This window comes from Tachyglossus aculeatus, chromosome 3 (genome assembly GCF_015852505.1).
Source record: "Tachyglossus aculeatus isolate mTacAcu1 chromosome 3, mTacAcu1.pri, whole genome shotgun sequence".
Lineage (NCBI taxonomy): Eukaryota > Metazoa > Chordata > Mammalia > Monotremata > Tachyglossidae > Tachyglossus > Tachyglossus aculeatus.
Window position 1 is genome coordinate 90,603,020 of NC_052068.1, and position 18,780 is coordinate 90,621,799.

Sequence of the window (18,780 nt, forward strand, 5' to 3'; positions counted from 1 at the left end):
CGCCGCTTCTGCCACTTGTCTGTTGTGTAACTTTGAGCAAGTCGCTAAACTTCTCTGTGCCTCAGTTGCCTCATCTGTAAAATGGAGATTGAGGCTGTGAGCCCCAACAAGGGACAGGGACTGTGTCTGACCTGCTTTGCTTGTATCCACCCCAGTGCTCAGTACGGTGCCTGGCACATAGTAAGTGCTTAACAAATACCATTATTATTATTAATACTACTATTATACTCAACCTCCATAGCATCCCACCCCAGGGAGTCCTTGTTCATTCATTCAATCATATTTATTGAGTGCTTACTGTGTGCAGAGCACTCTACTAAGCACTTGGGAAAGTACAGTACAAGAGTACACAGGCACATTCCCTGCCCAAGATGAGCTTACAGTCTAGATGCGAGGAGACAGACATTAATATAAACAAATAAGTGACAGAGATGTATATAAGTTCTGTGGGGCTGGAAGGGGAGATGAGCAAAAAGAGCAACTCAGGGAGACACAGAAGGGAGAGGGAGAAGAGGAAAGGGGGGTTTAGTCAGGGAAGATCTCTATCCCTCCCACAGCAGTACCTGCCTCTGACTGGCCTCCTCTTTCTGGTCCTGCTCTCTGAGGCTTCAGAGGCAGTGACGGCGACAGCAGCAACATTCATTCATTCATTCAATCGTATTTATTGAGCATTCACTTTGTGCAGAGCACAGTACTAAGTGTTTAGCACTGTACTAAGCAGCAGCCACAGCAGCTTAGTGGTTCCCTCCAGTTCCAGCCATGGGCCCAGGTCCTCAGACTTGTCTTCTTCCTGCTGAGTGGCCCCGGCCCCAGGAACACAGGAACACACCTGCCTTTGAGGGGCCGGCAGTTCGATGGGGAGGTGGGCACACAAACAGCATGGCTTAGTGGATAGAACTGGGGCCCGGGAGTTAGAGGGTCATGGGTTCTAATTCCGGCTCTGCCACTTGTCTGCTCTGTGGTCCTGGGCGAGTCACTTATCAATCAATCGTATTTATTGAGCGCTTACTGTGTGCAGAGCACTGTACTAAGCGCTTGGGAAGTACAAGTTGGCAACATATAGAGACAGTCCCTACCCAACAGTGGGCTCACAGTCTAAAAGGGGGAGACAGAGAACGAAACCAAACATACTAACAAAATAAAATAAATAGAATAGATATGTACAAGTAAAATAAATAAATAGAGTAATAAATATGTACAAACATATATACATACATACAGGTGCTTTGGGGATGGGAAGGAGGTAAGATGGGGGGGATGGAGAGGGGGACAAGGAGGAGAGGAAGGAAGGGGCTCAGTCTGGGAAGGCCTCCTGGAGGAGGTGAGCTCTCAGTAGGGCCTTGAAGGGCTTCTTCAAGCCCTTCTTCAAGCACTTCTTCAAGCACTTCACTTCTCTGTGCCTCAGTTACCTCATCTGGAGAATGGGGATTGAGACTGCGACCACCCTGACACTTCGGACTGTGCCTGGCGCATAGTAAGTTTTTAACAAATACCACAATTATTATTATTATGCGCACACACACATACGCACACACACGGTCCTGGGTGCTGGGAGGTGGGGGGAACAAGGAGAAGGGCAGGTTGAGATTGGGATTAGGGTTTATGTTTTGGTCGGGATTGTAGGTGAGGGGTCGCGGCTCCGTCTGTTGGGCCTGGGGTCGGGGGCACTAGCTTCTGGCTACTGGCCCCCTCCTCCGGGGTGCCAGTCCGCTGGCACGGAACAGCGTCCTCCCCGCCCTGACGGATGGGGTGGTGGTGCCCTGAGGCTGGTGGCGGGGGGAGGCTCCTGGCCTCCTCCCCCAGCTCCCACCCGCTGCTTGGTTGTGCCCGGGCAGCCGGTGCCAGGTGCTGTGGCCGCCCCTCCTGGCAGCTGGCCATGGGAACTCTGGGAGGGTGGGGACGGTGGGGCCGGGTCAGGCCTCAGGGGGAATGTGAAGGGCCTGCAAAGGGAAGGGAAACAACCTGAAACACACACACACACACACACACACATACACATGATCCTTGGCGCACACACTGTCACAACACACATGTGCACACATATGGACACAAACACAGATTCAGCCATAGACACAGGAACACACCTAGCTACATGCATTGTCACAGAAACACACACAAGCATATACATAGAGGGACACAGGCACACATATACACACCCAGGAGGCACATACTTTCATGGCTCACAGACCGATAAGGGAGCTTACATGGATACGGAGATAGAGTCAAGGACATAGCCCCAAGCACACCTCCACAACCCCAGAGACACACACACCCTGACAGAGGCGCACACACACACACACCACGAGAACCTCCCCACCCCGGAGGGAAAACACAGCCCCGTGAAAATCCCAACTTCTGCCACTTACTGCCTGGAAGAGAGGGTCTGCTCCTCTCTAGAAGGATCTAGAAGGAGAAGCAGCATGGCCTAGTGGAAAGAGCACGGGGCTGGGAGTCAGAGGACCTGGGTTCTAATCCCAGCTCCACCAGAGAAGCAGCGAGGCTCACTGGAAAGAGCCTGGGCTTTGGAGTCAGAAGTCATGGGTTCAAATCCCGGCTCCGCCAACTGTCAGCTGTCACTTTGCGCAAGTCACTTAACTTCTCTGTGCCTCAGTTCCCTCATCTGTAAAATGGGGATTAAGACTGTGAGCCCCCCGAGGGACAACCTGATCACCTTGTAACCTCCCCAGCGCTTAGAACGGTGCTTTGCACGTAGTAAGCGCTTAACAAATCCCATCATCATCATCACTTGCCTACTGGGTGAACGGGGGCAAGTCACTTCCCAAAACTGAAGATGGAATCTCCCACCAGGAATGACAGTCAGACCTCGGTCCTGAGATGCTGATGTCTGAAGTGACAAGGGCATAGAGCCCCGAAGCCACGTCAGTCAGAGGTTTTTCAGGATTCCCACTGGGCCCATCCAACTCCCTGAATACTCCGGGTGGTTCTTTGACCGGGAACTTTCACCGTTGATGGCACGGCCCCAGCAGGAAAAACTAGGAATTCATTCATTCATTCAATCGTATTTATTGAGCGCTTACTGTGTGCAGAGCACTGTACTAAGCGCTTGGGAAGTACAAGTTGGCAACATCTAGAGATGGTCCCTACCCAACAGTGGGCTCACAGTCTAGAAGGGGGAGACAGAGAACAAAACCAAACATATCAACAAAATGAAATAAATAGAATAAATATGTACAAGTAAAATAAATAAGGTTTCCTGATCCCCAGAGCTCTTTCCACGATCAGCAGCAGGGCTGCCCACATAATATGTACAGGTATGGACACACTCACGCATATAAGAATGCACACACCCATTGTCACACTCAAAAGGACACACCCACAGGGAGACACACTCAGAAACCCACCCACCCGCCCCACACACATGGGAGTGTCTCCAAAGGGACAAACTCACACATGTAACAAGAATACACATCTACAGGAGACATGACGCAGGAACAAGCAAACACACACACACACACAGAGCCTAAGAAACAGAAGAGGAGCAGAAACTCAGTAAGTCAGGACTAAAAACCCTCAGAAACAGAAACACCCTCTGGTTTGTCAGGAAGTTCTTCATGGTGTCTGGCCACAGTCTCTCATACTGCGGTGTAGCGCATTTCCATCTATGCTGTCGCGAGGAAAGAGAGCGGAGTGATTCAATCGTATTTATTAAGTGCGTACTGTGTGCGGAGCATTGTACTAAGCGCTTGGGAGTGATGAGGAGCAATGCGGTTCAATGGATAGAGCACAAGCCTGGGAGTCAGAAGGACCTGGGTTCTAATTCTGCCTCGGCCACCTGTCTGCTGTATTACCTTGGTCAAGTTACTCAACTTCTCTGTGCCTCAGTTATCACATCTGTAAAGTGGGGATTAAGACTGTGAGCCCCATGCGTCCAACCTGATTAGCTTGTAGCTACCCCAGAGCTTAGTACCATGACTAGCACATAGTAAACGCTTAACAAATACCATTTAAACAAAAAAAAATGTTGCTGTCTCCCTCTCCGGAGGATGGTCCCTAACCCAGAACCTTTGTGGAACTATTATGACCCCGAGCTTTCTCCCAAACAATTCCAAATTATTGTACCTAACTCCCTAGAGAGGATCCGCTCCTCTTTAGAAGGACCTAGAAGGAGAAGTGGCTTGGCCTAGTGGAAAGAACATGAGCCTGGGGGTCAGAGGACTTGGGTTCTAATCCCAGCTTGTCTGCTGTGTGACCTTGGGCAAGTCACTTCAATTCCCTCTGTCTCAGTTCCCTCATTTGTAAAATAGGGCTTCAATACCCGTTCTCCCTCCTACTTAGACTGTGAGCTCCACTGAACGTCTTGTATCTACCCCAGTGCTTGGCACACGGTAAGCACTTAATAAATGAAATAATTTATTTATTTATTTAGGAGGGGAAGAGGAGCTCCATCCTTGGGGAGCCACCCCTCCCAACCCTCCCATTCTGGAATGACTGGGAAGAAACTGGAGGAGAGAAGCAAGTGACTCCAGGATGGGAAGAGGGAAGACTGAGTGGAGGCTGAATGACAGTCTGCAATCTGTGAAGGGTTCATGGGTAGGAGGCAGACCAGCTGCTCCTTCCGCCCGCTCGGACCGAACTAGAGGTGCAGGACCTAAATTAAAGCGAGAGAGGCTTCCGCTGGATATAATCAATCCATCATTGTATTTATTGAGCACTTACTATGTGCCCTGTACTCAGCGCTTGGGAGAGTACAGTACCACAGAGTTGGCAGACACATTCCTCGTCCACAACTGTCTAGAGGGGGAGATGGACATTAATTTAAATAAATAATTGATAACCCATAATTTAAAGATCTATACGAAAGTGCCGTGAGGTTGAGGGTGGGGTGAATATCAGGTGTCTAAAGGTCACAGGTCATACGAGGAGATGCTTCTTGACATTCTGGGAGACACAGCACCGGAACAGGCGAGGGAGGGAGGAGAAAGGGCAAGCTCATCTGTGCTGGATGGTTTAATCGCTCCCTCCCGAGGTCCTCCTTCCCCCTGTGGGCCTCTGGGATTTTCTTCCCCACAGGGAGTTGTGCTGATCACCTCCTGGAGGCTTCCCAGGCCTCTCTGTGAGTTCACTACATTGTAAACTCCTCGAAGGCAGGGATCATTTCAGACTAACTCTATTGAACTGTACTTTCTCAGGCGCTTAGTGCAGTGCTTAGTACAGTGCTCTGCACACAGTAAGCGCTCAATAAATACGATTGATGATGATGCTCTGCACATAGCAGGTACTCAATAAATACCATTAATTGACTGACAGCTGGTTTGCTCCACACCTCTAGACTATAAGTGCATTGTGTGGAGGGTATGTGGCTTTTAGAAGGAAAAAGAGAAGCAGCTTTAGAGAAGCAGCGTGGCTCAGTGGAAAGAGCATGGGCTTTGGAGTCAGAGGTCATGGGTTCGAATCCCGACTCCGCCACATGTCTGCTGTGTGATCTTGGGCAAGTCACTTAACTTCTCTGGGCCTCAGTTACCTCATCTGTAAAATGGAGATTAAGACTGTGAGCCCCACGTGGGACAACCTGATCACCCTGTATTCTCCCCAGCGCTTAGAACAGTGCTTTGCACGTAGTAAGCGCTTAACAAATGCCAATTATTATTATTATTTTATACTGTACTCTCCCAAGTGCTTCGTAGAGTTCTCTCCACCCTGTAAGCGCTCCATAAATATGATTGACTGATTGACTGTGTGCTGTGTGCACAAGGCAACTTCCTTCAGGGGTGATTAGGGATGAGTCACTTATTCAAGGTGTTCACCTCACGGTGACATTTAGTCAGCCTCCATCTCCCCTACCTGCTGTGGAGTCAGTCCTTCCTGAGGCTTGCCCTCCTCCATCCCTCCTTTTTTTAAAAAATAATACTTGTGCCAGGCGCTGTACTAAGCGCTGGGTTTGATACAAGCTAATCAGTTGGACCCAGTCCCTGTCCCACATGGGGCCCACAGTCTTAAGCCCCATTTTACAGATGAGGTAACTGAGGCCCAGAGAAGTGAAGTTACTTGCCCAAGGCCACGCGGCAGACAATTGGCAGAGCCGGGATTAGAACCAAGGTCCCTCTGACTCTCGGGCTCTAGCCACTAAGCCATGCTGCTTCTCAGGGGGCGAGATGAAGGACCCGTTCAAGCCCAGCTCTGCCATCTGAGAGATGGGTGCGAGGAGTCCTCCTGACCCAGAAATGACCCCTCAGGACCACCCCCCATCCTTCTCCTCCTCAGGTCACACACACCCAGCTCTTTCCTCTCCCTGCACAGCCTTTTCTTTCTCTCCTTTACCCCTTCCCCATCATCCGATCTCCCTGCTCTTGCAACGTGAACCCAGTATTGGCGTTGCTTAATAGAATAGCTCAGGAATGGGAGTCAGGAGCCCTGAGCTCAAGTCCTGGTTCTGCCCCTGTTCTACTGTGTGGCCTGGGGCAAATCCCCAGGCAAAGATAAGCATGGTAGCCTAGAGGAAAGAGCATGGGCTTAGGAGTCGGAGCTTCTGGGTTCTAATCCCGGCTCCTCCACAGAACTGCTGTGTGACCTTAGGGAAGTCACCTATCTTCTCCATGCCTCAGTTTCCTCATCTGCAGAATGAGGATTCAATACCTAGTCTCCCTCCTGTGAAGACCGTGAGCCCCATGTGGAACCTGATTATCTTGTATCTACCCCAGTGCTTAGTTCAGTGCTTGGCATGTAGTACACACTTAACAAATACCGCACATTATTATTAAGTCACTCACCATCTCTGAGCCTCATTTTCCCTGTCTGCACAATGGGTAGGATTTTTCTTGGGCTTCTCTGTCCCCTGGGACTGGTGTGAAGAATATTTCTTTTCCAACCAGCTCGACTCTGACTTCACTTCTCCCACCATTTTTGACCCAGGAATTCTCTTGGACTGAATTCTCTAGCCCCGGCTCCAGCCCCCATGCCTGCTCTTGGTTGGGAGGGTGAGACTCGACCAGGTCAGAGGGACTGGTCTGTCACTGGAGGGTGGGTGGCATCCTTCCATCTTTCCTGCTGGTGGTATTTTCCAGCTGCAAGGACCCCCCCCACAGGAGCGCTCTACCCCTCCGCTTCCCCACCCTCTGGGCTCCCAGCCATTTCCCCTCCAGAGGCCACAGGGGGAAGGGGGAGGGATGCCAGGAGGAGAGAGGAGGGGTCCAGGGTGACTGTCTGGGGTCCTGGGGGTGAATGACGCACTCTGGGTTGGGCTTCCGTCCTCCCTGCCACCTCTGGCCCGATCCCACTAGACTATCGATCTTATCTTGGCCTCTGAGGTGTCTCACAACTGAGTCACGGGTTTGGAGTCAGCGGGGAAGAGTGGGACCTTCTGGGTTGGCTGGGGTCCCAGGAAGGCCAAGACCCAGGTAGGAAGGTCCCAGAGAGGCTGAGACCCAATTAAGAGGTTCCCAGGGAGGCTGAGACCCAGGTAGGAAGGTCCCAGGGAGGCATGGACACAAGCAGGAAGGTCCCAGAGAGTCTTACTCCCAGGCAGGAAGGTCCCAGGGAAGCCAAGATCCAGGTAGAAGGTTCCCAGGGAGGCAGAGACTAAAGTAGGAGGGTCTCAGGGGGGCTGAGGCCCAAGTAGGAAGGTCCCAGAGAGGCAGAGGCCCAGGTGGGAAGGTAACAGCGAGGCTGACATACAGTTAGGAAGGTCTCTGGGAGGACCTTATCTTCTTTATCTTCCCACCCAAACACTGGCCTCCTTCTGATTTTCCTATCACTGTAGACAGCACCACCATCTTTCTTGTTTCACAAGCCCTTAACCTGGGTGTCATTTTTGACTCATCCCTCTCATTCAACCCACATATTCAGTGTCACTAAATCCTATTAGTTCAACCTTCACAACATCAATAAAGTCCACCCTTTCCTCTCCATCAAAACCACTACCATGTTAATCCAACCACTTTGTCCTATCCCACCTTAATTACCGTAACAGCCTCCTTGCTGACCTCCCTGCCTCTTGTCTCTCCCCGCTCCACTCCATACTTCACCCTGCTGCCCAGATCATTTTTCTACAAAACGTTTCGGTCCATGTTTCCTCACTCCTCGAGAACCTCCAGTGTTTTCCCATCCAACTCTGCATCAGACAGAAACTCCTTACCGTCGACTTTAAGCCGCTTAATCACCTTTCCTCCTCCTACCTTATCTTGCTGTTCTCCTACAACATAGCCCATACGTTTCACTCCTCTAATGCCAAACTATACATATGTACCTTGATCTCATCTATCTCGCTACCTATCTCTTGCCCTTGTCCTGCCTCTGGCCTGGCACACCCTCCCACTTCATATCCGTCGGACGATTATCCTTCCCACCTTCAAAGCCTTACTGAAGGAACTTCTCCTTCATGAGGCCTTCCCTGACTTGGCCCTCATTTCCTCTTCTCCCACTTCCTTCCGCATCACCCTTGCACTGGGATTTGCTCCCTTTATTCACCCCTCCCTCAGCCCCACAACGCTTATGTACGAATCCATAATTCATTTATTCATATTAATGTCTGTCTTCCCCTCTGAACTGTAAGTCCGTTGTGGGCAAGGAATGTGCCTACCAACTCTGTTATATTGTGTTATCCCAAGTGCTTTGTACAGTGCAATGCACGTAGTAAGCACTCCATAAATGCGATTGATTGATTGAGGCTGTTCCCGGGAGGCAGAGATCCAAGGAGTCGTATTCTAGCGAGGTAGACCTAGACTGTGAGCTTGCCCCTCTACACTCAGAGCTCGTTGTGGGCAGAAATGTGTCAGTTGTTATATTGTACTCTCCCAAGTGCTTAGTACAGTGCTTTGCACCCAGTAAGTGCTCAATAAATATGATTAAGTGAATGAATGAGGTGGGCACCAGTCAATCAATTGTATTTATTGAGGGAGGAGTCACCAGGGAGATGAGACCCACGTAGGTGACCCCCACAGGGAGATGGGGCCTAGAGAGGCGGGGTCCAGAGAGGCCCCAGGGAAGTGGGCCCACTGAGGCGGGCCCAGGGAAGCTGCCCTCTACCCCTCATGCTCGGCTGCACCGAGAGGCAGTCCACATAGGCAACATCAGTGCCCAGTCACTAGCATCACCATGGCAGCATCTCTGCAATGAACAGAGTCTTCCCTGACACCCCCCCATCACCCTCACCACCAGCGCAGACTCCGATCCTCCCAATAGCTCCCTCCCTGAGCCATCCCCATGATGGACTCTGTCATGCAGTCTTCACTCCCATCCCCTGGACCACATTTGGAGCAGCCAGTTCCACCAATGCCAATGCCCCCAGCCCCAGCCTCCCTGTCGGCTTCACTAGTGTTATCCCATCTCCACTTTCCCTATCCATCCATCTACCAGTCAATCAGTCCATCAGTCAGATTTATTGATTGATGAGCTGAGTACTGTACTAAGTGCTTGGAAGAGTAAAATATAATGTGGGAGGCACATTCTAATGCCCAGAATGAGCTTACTGTCTAGAGAGTCAATCAATCTAATCAGTCAATTAGCCAATCAGTGGTATTTATTGAGAATTTACTGGGTGCAGAACACTGTACTAAGTCCTTGGAAGAGTACAGTAGAACACTGGATCCCATTTAGTAGGGAGGTAGACATTAAAATAAATTATAGATCCGGGGAATAGCGGAGTATGAAGATATATGCACAAGTGCCGTGGGGCTGGGGTGGGGTGACTATCAAAGTGCTTAAGGGGTTCAGATTTGAGTGAAGAAGTGACTCAGAAGGGAGGGCAAATGGCATGGGGAGAAGAGAGGTTAGATGGGGAAGATGGGGAGAGTGGTAGTCTTTTGGAAGTGAAGGGGTGAGGGGATGAGGTTGAGGTACAGTGTGTAAATTGGTGTCTGCTAATTTTGTTATATTGTACTCTCCCAAGCACTTAGTATGATGCTCTGCACATAGTAAATGTTCAATAAATGCCATTGATTGATTAGTAATTGATTAGGGAGACATGTGCAGAATGATGTTTCAGAAAAATGATCCGGGCAATAGCGTCAAGTATGGACCTGGAGGGTCAAGGAAGTCATGTGAAGCATGGACCTGGAAATCAGAAGGCTATGGGTCCTGATCCCAGCTCTGCCACTTGTTGCTGTGTGATCTTGGGCCAGTCACTTCACTTCTCTGTCCTCAGTTACCTCATCTGTAAAATGGAGATTGAGACTATGAGCCCCATGTGGGACAGGGTCTGTGTCCAACCTGATTTACTTGTGTCCACTCCAGTGTTTATTATAGTCCCTGGCACATAGTAAGTGCTCAACAAAAGCCACAGTTATTATTATTATCATTATTATTATTATTATTGCTATTATTTCAGGACCAGTGAATGGTTCTGGCAGGCAAGAGCAGGGCAGAAAAGAGCCCAGATTGGGTCTTTCCTACCTCTTATGGTGTCAATTAATCAATCAGTCAATCAATCAATAATATTTCCTGAACACCTACTATGTGCAGAGCACTGTACTTAGTGCTTGGGAGAGTACAGTCAAGTGAGTAGACAAAATACCTGCCCTCAGGTGCTTACACCACTGTTGGTGGTGATGACCATGTTTGTGTCTGTTTAGTGGGAGAGGCAGACACTAAAACAATGCTTACAAATAGGGAGAAATAGAGTTTAGGGACATGAACATAAATGATGGTGGTAGGGGGAGTGAGAGCCCATATGCTTTGGTGACAGGAGTGCTGAAGTGATAGGAAGCGTTGGAATTAAGGTAGGGGAATAAGTAATTAATCGGGGAAGACTTCCTGGAGGAGATGTGGTTCAGAAGGGCTTTGAAGATGAGGAGAGCAGTGGTCAGCCTGACGTGAACAGGGAGGGTTTGAACAAGGAGTCAACAGTGAAAAAGATGAGAGTGGGGAATGGTGAGCGAGTAGGTTGGCATTAGAGGAGCGATGGGTGCGAGCTGGGTTGTAGCAGCAGAGGAACGAGGTTAAGTACCGGGGGAGAGCTGACGAAATGATTTAAAGAGAGAAGTTTCCTGCTTGATGTGGAGATGGATGGGAGGTTTGTGAGGAGTCATTTATTCATTCGATCGTATTTATTGAGCACTTACTGTGTGCAGAGCACACAGAAAAGATGAGAAAAAGATGTAGAAAAAGATGAGAGTGGGGAAGGGTGAGCGAGTAGGTTGGCTTTAGAGGAGCGATGGGTGCGAGCTGGGTTGTAGCGGCGGAGGAATGAGTTTAGGTACCGGGGGAGAGCTGATGAAATGATTTAAAGAGAGAAGTTTCCTGCTTGATGTGGAGATGGATGGAGATGGAGATCGATGACATTTGATCGTATTTATTGAGCACTTACTGTGTGCAGAGCACTGTACTAAGCGCTTGGGAAATACAAGTCGGCAACATATAGAGACGGTCCCTACCCACCAGCGGGCTCACAGTCTAGAAGGGGGAGGCAGACAACAGAACAAAACATGTAGACAGGTGTCAAAATCGTCACAAATCCGCCGGACACTCGAAAAATATTTCCTCAAGAATCTCCTCTGCAGTCAAATCCTAAAATGGTTCGTGGGTACTCCGCCCCTTTACATTTTTCCCCAGTCGACGATCCTGCCGGATGGGAAGTGGATGGGCAGGAACTATCAACTCTGTGGCCGAGCCCTCTGGATGCAATTTGAGGACCCTGAAACTCCACTTGGCACTCTTTTCCTGGACCCGGGTCCCGCCCCCTAGGAGTTTACACTCTTAACCGGGGCTGGGCGGGGGAAGAGAGATAATGGAAATATGAAATACGCACATGTACACGCCCATATGTACTGAGGATGGGCAAAGATAAGTGCCTAAGTGCAAGAGACAGCCAAAGGGCTCCTAAGGCTTTGGAACTGGACCTTTTGGCCATTTAGTATTCACCCCCTCCTCCGTCCCACCGCACTTACGTACATTTCTGGAAATTATTTATTTATACTGATGTCTGTCTCCCCCTCTAGACTGTACTTTTGTTGTGAGCAGGGAATGTGTCTACTAACTCTGTTTTATTGTGCTCTCCCAAGTGCTTAGTACAGTGCTGTGCACACAGTAAGCACTCAATAAATAGCATTGATGGAGTGATTGACTGAGGAGAAGCGGACTGTACTTTTTTTTAAGGAAATGACTCTGGCAGCAGAGTGAAGTATGGTCTAGAGAGGGGAGAGTTGGGGAGGTCAGCGAGGAGGCTGATACAGTCATGACAAGTGCCTGGACTGGCAGGATGGAGGACTCGACCCCCGGCCCACGTCCCTCCACCCTGGCCTGGAATGCCCTCCCTCCACACATCTGCCATGCTAGCTCTCTTCCTCCCTTCAAAGCCCTACTGAGAGCTCACCTCCTCCAAGAGGCCTTCCCGGACTAAACCCTCTTTTTCCTCTCCTCCTCCCCATTCCCCCCGCCCTACCTCCTTCCCCTCCCCACAGCACTTGTACATACATTTGTTCAGATTTATTACTCTATTTTACCTGTACATATTTACTATTCTATCTATTTTGTTAATGATGTGCATATAGCTTTAATTCTATTTGTTCCGACGACTTTAACACCTGTCTACATGTTTTGTTTCATTGTCTGTCTCCCCCTTCTAGACTGTGAGCCCATTTTGGGGTAGGGACCGTCTTTATATGTTGCCGACTTGTACTTCCCAAGCGCTTAGTACAGTGCTCTGCTCACAGTAAGCGCTCAATAAATATGATTGAATGCATGAAAGGGTGAATTCTGGGGCTGTTGTGCAGGAAGAACTGGGAGGATTCGGGGAGAGAATAAGCTTTCATAGCTTGTCCTTCCACCCCAAGCCCCAGCACCTCGACTGCAACTCCCACCCACCGATGCCCGCTCCTCCACTGGTTTGCAGCTCCTGCCCCTGAATCCACAACACCCAGCCCGCCCCAGGGACTCCCAGAGGATTAGCTGCAAACCAGCAAGGACACGCTTGGCCCAACCCAGGGCGGCACTGTCCGTTCCTGCAGCCGGCCCACCCCTCCCCTCCCCTCCTGTTCTCAGATGTCCCACTGCCCGGCCGGACTGGCAGCCCCTCTCTAGGGTGGGGTCTGTGCCCATGCCTCCCCAGGATCCTGTCCCCACAGGTGGGCTGTGGGGGCCTGAAGTGTGCTTGTTGGAACCCTGTAAACCCAGCAATAGAATGCTTCCCCTTGTGTGTCTCTCTGTTTCCCTTCTGTGTCTTCCCCGACCAAGTGTAAGGTGTAGAAAATTCTTCTAGACTGAAAGGTCGTTGTGGGAATGGGATGTGCCTGTTTACTGTCGTATTGTACTTTCCCAAGTGCTTAGCACAGTGCCCTGCACGCAGTAAGCGCTCAATAAATGCAACTGAATGAATGACTGAAGAGAGGAGCAGCAGGGCCAGCTGCGGAGATCCCTGTGACAAGCCCCCAGGCCAGGAGCCCCCCAGGGCTGCTCACTCAAGGGGTGAGGCCGGGCCTGTGGGCTGCAGGTGGCCTCTTCCAGCAGAGCTGCTCCTTGCTGCTTGGGCCTCGGGGGCCTTCGGGTGCGTGTGGTGCTAGTGTTGCCCTGGCAAGCTGGGACAGCGCTCTGTGCCCGCCCGTGAGGGGAGCTGGGCGGGTCCACCGCCTGGGCAATGGGGAGAAGCTGGTGAGCAGGATCTAGAGCCAGGCTTGGGAAAGATCCCATCCTTCCGAGCCCCTGGGACGTGGCGGGCAACCGGATGGAAACGGGACATCGGGTGGGGGACCTCTCCTTAATCCTGCTCCCAGCCCTCTTCCCCACCTCTGAGGGTCCCCCCACCACCCCACGGAGCCCTGCCCCAACTTTGTCTCCAAGCCACGGCCCTCCCGCCTGTCACAACTCACCGATAACTTGCCTCCCTCCTCCCTGACTCTCGTCATTCCCATGACTCCGGCTCCTCCCACGACCATTTCTGTCTGTCAAACTAAGGGAACATGTTTGTGCGCGTGTGAGCCCGTGTGTGTGTGTGTTTGTGTGTGAGACTGTGTGTGTGTTGTGTGCATGTGCCTCTTGTGGGTGCTCTGAAAATCTACCACTACCGCTGAAGGTCTACGCCTCCACGTTTCCCTGGACGTCTGTGTTTGCCATGGCTCCTTCCAACCAGAGAGGCAGGGGGGTTGCCAGCCTCCTGAGGGCAGAAGCCAAAGCGTATACTCCCATCCTATGGTGTGTGTCTGTGTGTGTGCGAGTGTGATTTTGGCAACCAAGCTGCCAACCCCTCTAGGGCAGGGCCTGAGGGGTGAGGGAGAAAGGGGAAAGGGCTGGGGCTGTCAGGGCCCTGGAAAATTGCCAAGAATTTTGACACTAAGATTTCCGCCCCTGATGGGACAGCACTCAAGAGACACCTTCTTTCTGTCCCTGTCCATCTGCCCCGGTTGGGCGTGGGGCCTTCCTGCTCCGAGGCAGGGGGATGGATGAGATGACTTCTGGAGGGCCCTGCTTGATCCCCGCCCCGAGATCTGTGCCGTCTCAGAGGGCAGATGGGGAGGCGGCTTGGTGGAAGCGGTGGCTGGGGAGGAGCGAGGCCTGAGTAACTGGTGGGCAGGGTGGCACCCCCTGGGGCAGGGCCGCCAGTGGGCTGGGCCCCTGGGTTTGGCCCTGGCGAAGAAGATCATTTTCCTTGGTGGGGGGATGAGTCAGCGAGCCGATGGCCCCGGTGGGAGGGACGGGATGGGCTCCGGGCTTTGGGCTCCCAGCTCCCCGTCTTCCTGGAAATGCTCGGAGGACAGCAAATCTGATTTACATCTACCATTCAGCTGGTGGCTTGTCTGGGCCTCCGGCCAGAGAAATCTGGGTCTATGCCCCTGGCTCAGCTCAATGGAACAGGGTCCCAGGTCTCCCTGCTGGGCCAGGGGGTTGGGCTACCTGCCCAGTGGGCGTTTGTGAGGGTATGTGCGTACTTGCACACGAGGGTGCAGGTCTGTATAGGTGTGCATATATATATCTCTGTATGTCCGTGTATGTGCATAATCATTCATTCATTCAATTGTATGCATCAGTATACATGTGCGTATATTGCACAGGGGTGAATGCGAATGTATGGATATGGGCCAGTGCCGCTGTATGTAGACCAGTATGGAGGGAATGTCTGTAGGAACAGTGTGTATACCATTTGTATGTTTGTGTCCTTAAGCTCTAGGGTGTATTTGTGTGTGTGTGTGAGAGAGAATGCGTGTTTGCGTGCACACACAATCCTGAGCATTGTACTGTTGGCAATTACATGGATACTGGTTACGGGAGTCGGGGGTTTCTTAAGTGTGCACGTGAGTGACTGAAAGGGTGCTCATACCATTGAAGTCCCTCCCCTTTCCTTGAGAAGCAGCGTGGCTCAGTGGAAAGAGCCCGGGCTTGGGAGTCAGAGGTCATGGGTTCTAATCCCGGCTCCACCGTTTGTCAGCTGTGTGACCTCGGGCGGGTCACTTAACTTCTCTGTGCCTCAGTCACCTCATCTGTAAAATGGGGATAAAGACTGTGAGCCCCACGTGGGACAACCTGATCACCTTGTATCCCCCAGTGCTTAGAACAGTGTTTTGCACATAGTAAGCGCTTAACAAATACCATTATCATTATTGAAATCCCATCTCCTCCAGCAGCCCTTCCCTGACTATTCTCTCATTTTCCCACCTTATATCCACTTCCAAGTCAGCTTTTTGGCTCCACTTAAGCCCTTAAATACTCACAATCTCCCATAGCACTTATGTACAGATCTTCTATACTACATCGGTTCTTCCTACCTCGAAATGATGTTAATGTCTGCTGCCCCTGCTAAATTGTAAGCTCTTTGTGAGCAGGGATTGTGCTTGCCAACTACTATGCTCTTCCAAGTGCTGAACACAGTGTTCTTCCCAGAAAAAAGAAACACTCAATTATTGCTATTATCATATTTGCTAAGTGCCTACTATGTGTCAAACACTTTTCTAAGCTCTGCAGTAATTACAAGTTCATTGGGCCAGACACAGTCCCTGTCCCCCATGGGACTCAGAGTCTAACTAGGAGTGAGTACAAGCTTTGAATACCCGCTTTACAGATGAGGAAATTGAGGCACAGAGAAGTTAATAAATTGGCTCAAGGGCACATAGCAGGCAAATGACAGATTTTGGATTAGAACCCAGGGAGTCACAGGACTCCCAAGTCAATGCTCTTTCCACTAGGCCACGCTGCTGCTGAATAAATACTGTGGGTTGAGTGTGGCTTGGCAACGTATGAGGGGTGTGTGTATGTGTCACATGTGAATGTGTTCCCACATGGGCTGGGGGGCAGGGTGGACATTCAATAGTGAAAGGCCCCTCTGCATCCACGTGGAGAAATGGGCATTTTGCTTCTAAGGTAGATGCTGGCTGAGAGGCGAAAGAGGTTTCCCAGAGTGGGCTGGAGAGGGAAGGAAGAGATACGAACAGCTGGCTCCTCTGAGAAGGAGCCCCCCTTGGGGGCTGGGTAGGGGGCAGGCTGAGACAACTAGCCCCCAGAAAAAGAAGGGAGGTGAGCCCGTGGAAGGGAAGCTATGCCCATCCCAAGCAAGCTGGTAGTTTGGAGATGTTCCCACAATTCCCATTCACTCCAGCTCTGTGCTCTGGGGCAGCCTCCCCACTGCACCAGGAACCTGGCAGCAGGCCCTGGTTTCCCCTGGTTTCCCTGGGGGGTCCTCTCCAGAGGAAATAGAGCCTGTTCCAGGCAGTGCTGAGCCCCTCAGTGTGGAGTCCTGGGCTGGGAGTGCCAGGAAAAGGAGGGTCAGAGGGGCCATGGAAGACATGGTCTCTGTTCTCAAGGGGCTGATAGTCTGATAGCAAAGACACACGCACTATTGAAACGTTAGATCAGAAATGGGAGAAACACTCAGACACTTAGAATCGTTTAGTCAGCGGTATTTATCGACAGGACATCCTCAGGGACAGAGCACTGTACTAAGTGCTAGGGAGTGCTAAGTGGAATTAGTGAACATAATCCCTTCCCTCAAGAAGCTGACAATCAGAAGGCATTAAAACACCTGTGACTGAGCTGAGCTCACTGAAATCTCCATGAGCGCAGACAGTAGAAGCGCAGGCGCTCAGAGAAGCAGACATGAATTCTGGGGTTTCTGGAGTGAGTGGAGTTAACAGCAGATCAGTAGGCGAAGGCTTCCTGGAGGGGGTGAGTTCGCAACAGCATTTGGAAGGTGGGAGTGGTGGATTTTTAAGAGGAACCGGGAGGGCAACTGAGAGAGTGGACAAGGCAAAGAGGTTACTGGTCCCTGGGAGGTGGGCATGGCTGGGACATTCATAGCTCAGAGAAGTTAAGTGGCTTGTGGTATATCATCCAGCACGTCATGGGGAGGATGAGGTTGAGAATTCCTAACCCTGTGGGGGACCCAGGACAGAGATAGTCTCCTGGGGACCCCATATCTGGGCAGACTCAAGAGCTAAACCTTCCATGGGGGGTGTCGGGATTGGGTTCATTCATTCAATTGTATTTATTGAGCACTTACTGTGTGCAGAGCACTGTACTAAGCACTTGGGAAGTACAAGTTGGCAACATATAGAGACGGTCCCTACCCAACAATGGGCTCACATGGTCTCCATGGAGATGAGACTATGGATAGATGATTCCATCTAATCCGAGCTGCCTGGGAGCCTCTGACTAGGGGCCTTTCTCTGACAGAGAATCCTGAAGAGAGCCGAGAAACGGCTAGTGTGGTCTAGTGAAAACAGCGCACGCAGGCCTGGGAATCGGAAGACTTGCGTTCTAATCCTGGCTCTGTCATTTACATTCTGTGCGTGATCTTGTAGAGAAGCAGCGTGGCTCAGTGGAAAGAGCACGGGCTTTGGAGTCAGAGGTCATGGGTTCGAATCCCAGCCCGCCACTTGTCTGCTGTGTGAGCTTGGGCAAGTCACTTAACTTCTCTGAGCCTGTTACCTCATCTGTAAAATGGGGATTAAGACTGTGAGCCCCATGTGGGACAACGTGATCACCTTGTATCCCTCCCAGTGCTTAGAACAGTGCTCTGCACATAGTAAGTGCTTAACAAATGCCATTATTATTATTATTATTATTATTCTCTGAGCCTCAGTTACCTCACCTGTAAAATGGTGATTAAGACTGTGCGCCCATGTGGGACGATCTGATCACCTTGTAGCCCCCCAGTGCTTAGAACAGTGCTTTGCACATAGTAAGCACTTAACAAATGCTATCATGATTATTATTATCTTGGGCAAGTCACTTCACTTCTCTGTGCCTCAGTACACTCATCTGCAAAACAGGGATTCTATACCTCTTTTCCCTCCTATTTAGAATGAGAGCCCCATGTGGAACCTGTTGCTCTTGTATCTGCCCGGGCTTGGTCACAAAATAAGTGCTTAACAAATACCACCTGAGAGAGACCAAGTGGTCATCCGGTCGATCCACCTGTCTCCAGACCCAGCGATTAATCAGCCACGGGGTGTGGCGTCTCCCTGTCTTTGAAGAGATCTCACAGCGGGCTTGGATGGGATCATTCTGCGGGCTTAAAGGGAGTTGAGATAACTCACTTCCATTTGTATGGGCTTCACCGTCTGGGAACTGGGGAAGGGCAACTGGGGAGATGCCAGGGGCCATTTCACAATGGCCATTTCCGACTCCTGTCTCTTGTAATCATTGATTTACTAGATCATCAACTCCTCGAGGCTAGAGATCATGTCTTCATCTGTGATGGGTTCCCAAGCACCTAGTACAATCTTGCCGTCCGCATTAGGTGCTCAATAAATGCTGATGATGATGACTGTGGGCATCTGAATCTATCAATCGGAGGTGTTTATTGAGTGCTTACCGTGTGCAGAGCACTGTACTAAATACTTGGAAGAGTTCGATACTACATAGCTGGTAGATATCCTACCTTCCCACATCGAGCTTACAGTC